This window comes from Neomonachus schauinslandi, chromosome 4 (genome assembly GCF_002201575.2).
Source record: "Neomonachus schauinslandi chromosome 4, ASM220157v2, whole genome shotgun sequence".
Taxonomy (NCBI): Eukaryota; Metazoa; Chordata; class Mammalia; order Carnivora; family Phocidae; genus Neomonachus; species Neomonachus schauinslandi.
The window spans coordinates 120,947,506-120,950,673 of NC_058406.1; the positions used below are offsets into that span (position 1 = coordinate 120,947,506).

The window sequence follows — 3,168 nt, forward strand, 5'->3', positions numbered from 1 at the left end:
GTATACTTTAAAGGTAATGTGAAAGATGATGAGGCTAGAAATCAAAATAAGTTATGTGAACTAACAGCATTTAAACATTTTTTAGACAATTATTAAAAAAAGCATTGAAAACATTACTTTAAAGGAGCACTTTGAGCACACTGTAAGAGCCAATAAAACCCAAAGTAATAATTTTATATAAAGATGCCATATCTATGTCATATATGCATATATATACACATGCATGTGTGTGTACAGTACATACGTATATATATACACACACACATCATTTGAGTTCAAATAAGGGAAGTGATCTAAAATATTTTTAAAACTATTTTCAATATAATTAGTTGAACTAGCATCTAAATCATATGTTATTAGGCTTTTTATTTAGTAAACTCATCTAGTACACATCATTAAAGTGGCATTTACTGTCTCTATTTAGCTAGATGTTAGATAAGCTCATGGCCCATCTTGGAGACTGCCTCCTGTCCATCAATCCCCAGAAATCGGAGGGACTTCAGCTTCATTTCCAGCACACTGTGCATGATGCAATGACGATGCTGCCTAAACTGGCCACAGGTCTGGATGTCACTGTGCAATTCACAGGTGTCTCAGATTTTGAGTATACATTTGAGTGCAGGATCTTTGCTCTGCTAGGCATAGCTCTACACTATGGCCGGCTTGTTGATCCCCAGACTTCTGAGGCTTGGAAACTGAGTTGTAACCAGCTGGTAGAGAAGATCTTCACCTGCAAGTACTCCAGCAACACCAGCCTCATAACAGACAGCCCGATTGCAGAGCAGTTCCCGGAGCCCATCGACACAGCTAGGACTTACCATGGTCTTTGGGGGCTAATGGCGGCTGCCAAGAAACGTGAACTTTTAGTTCTTTTTTTGTGTCTTTTTTTAAAACAAGCATTTTAGTACTATGACTAAGCATGACAGTCACTTGTACCTAATGGTCACGACCAGGACCTTCTACAAGAGGAGCAAGTGGTATAGGAAAGCTGCACAGTGTGGATGGAGACAGCTGCCTTTGTGACTCTGACTTGCACCTAAGTCATTCCCTGGGTAGGTTGGCCTGAAGCAAAAAGTGGGAGCAGCCACAAGGCACATTGGGCTTTAGCATCTCGGAGCTGCTTGGCCCAGCAGCTTCAGCAAGAGGAGTATATATGGCAACAAGCAGTCCAGCCTGCACCAGTGTGAGCCCCATCACTGCAGAGGAGCCACATCTGGACGCACAGCTGGGGAGAGTGGGCAGAGGCTGAAGGAAGAGGCAGACTGGGTCCTCCTGTGGGCCCTCCCAGGGCTAAGCTGCCCGGCTCCTTCTTTCAGAGGCTATGGCCATTTTGCTTGCTCCCCCAGGTCAACCTGTGAGATATGCCAGGTAACTTATTCATGAACTGTTGGGGATCAGAGCATGCGGTAAATATCAAAGTCAGGCCCAGGAAAACTTACTGAATGCTTATTATAGATGGTTTGAGTTATCTTTTAGTCCTCATATCTCAAGGCAAGAAGTACCATTTCTATCATCTTTTTATAGATGAGGATGCTGAGACACAGAGGAAAGCAATAGTTGGCTCAAAATTACCCAGCTAGTAATAGTAGAACTGAAATTCTAACCTGGCTTGTCTGACTCTAGATCCCAAGCTCTTAACTCCTATACTATGGCTTCATCCCATATTACTTGGGAAAAAAATTACTAGCTAAATAGAGACAGTAAATGCCACTTTAATGATGTGTACTAGATGAGTTTACTAAATAAAAAGCCTAATAACATATGATTTAGATGCTAGTTCAACTAATTATATTGAAAATAGTTTTTAAAATATTTTAGATCACTTCCCTTATTTGAACTCAAATGATCAAAGAATTTTTACCTAATTATCTTATCAGTACATAGCTGTCATAGCTTGGTATGGCCCACTCAACAAGGTGACCAATGAATTAGAATCACTGTACACTGAAAAATAATTATCATAGATTTGACAAATTTCTTAGCTTATCAACTTACAGATTTACAGCATCAGGTCAACACTGGATGCAAAATTCAGCCCATTGTTTCACTAACAAAGAATAAAGACCTATGATCAGAAACCTTGCGCTGTGTAAATTTAGTATGCAATATCTCTGCACACTAAGCTAATAGTGGGCTCTGTAGAAATACACTGGCACCCCAATTCTGCTGACCTTTCTCGTGGACAGCTGCCCTAACCTACCATGGCTCTGATCACTAGAATCCAATGGAACAGGGAGATTTCATCACACTTGAACTCACTTTCTTACGCTGTGCCTTTTGACTGTTTCAAGGGCTAATGCTCAGCTAGTCAGGCCTTCAAGCCAGTGATCTGACATTTTGAGATAATAATTAAAAGAGAGCAGGCACTTTCATTTTAATAAGCTTACTTCCAACCTTCAGGGAGAACCTCAGCTGATCCAAACCCAAGAGAAATATGCTTGGGTTTCTCTTCTTTTTTTCTGTCTCTGACTCTTATACCCAATCTTGACATTACACATGAAAATAAAAGCCAAATAGTATTTGCAGTGATTGTAAACAACCCGATTTTCCTAACAAGGGAAGGAAAACAAAATGTACAAAGCCTAATAAATCTCAGACCTATGTTTGGTGGTTTAATTCTAGTTTGACAATAATACATAGTTGGTAGAATTTTGCTTTACATATATGAAAAATGCAGCTCTTTCAAGCAACATACAGAAGGGGTTTTTTTTTTTTGTTTTTTGTTTTTTGTTTTTTTTTTTGAGAGAGAGAGAAAGAGAGAGAGTACAAGTTGGGGGAAGGACAGAGGGAGAAGGAGAAACAGACTCCTCTCTGAGTAAGGAGCCCAGGGCGGAACTCAATCCCAGGACCCCAGGATCATGACCTGAGCTGAAGGCAAAAGCGTAATCGACTGAGCCACCCAGGCACCACTGGAAGATTTTTTTTTACGTGAACATTGTTCAGTGGTATCTGCCCTTCACTTAGCAGCTACTTGAGAGAGTAGCTTCCATTCACTGCTTTTGCTTCCTCACTTCCTATTTGTCAACCAGTGATATTTTGGCTTCCACATTCACCTTCATTAAGACTGTTCTCAAAGGCTCATGTTTGTCGGGCACATTCATGACATTTGTCAATAAATTCAATGGTTCATTTTCAGTCTTACTTTAATTGGGATTTGACACCTCTGTC

At 40.3% G+C, this 3,168-nt stretch overlaps 1 pseudogene; it reads left to right on the top strand.

The window, feature by feature from the left end:
* The first annotated feature begins 440 nt into the window (after positions 1 to 440).
* Positions 441 to 1,383, top strand: LOC110578800 (annotated as a pseudogene).
* Positions 1,384 to 3,168: the final 1,785 nt, after the last annotated feature.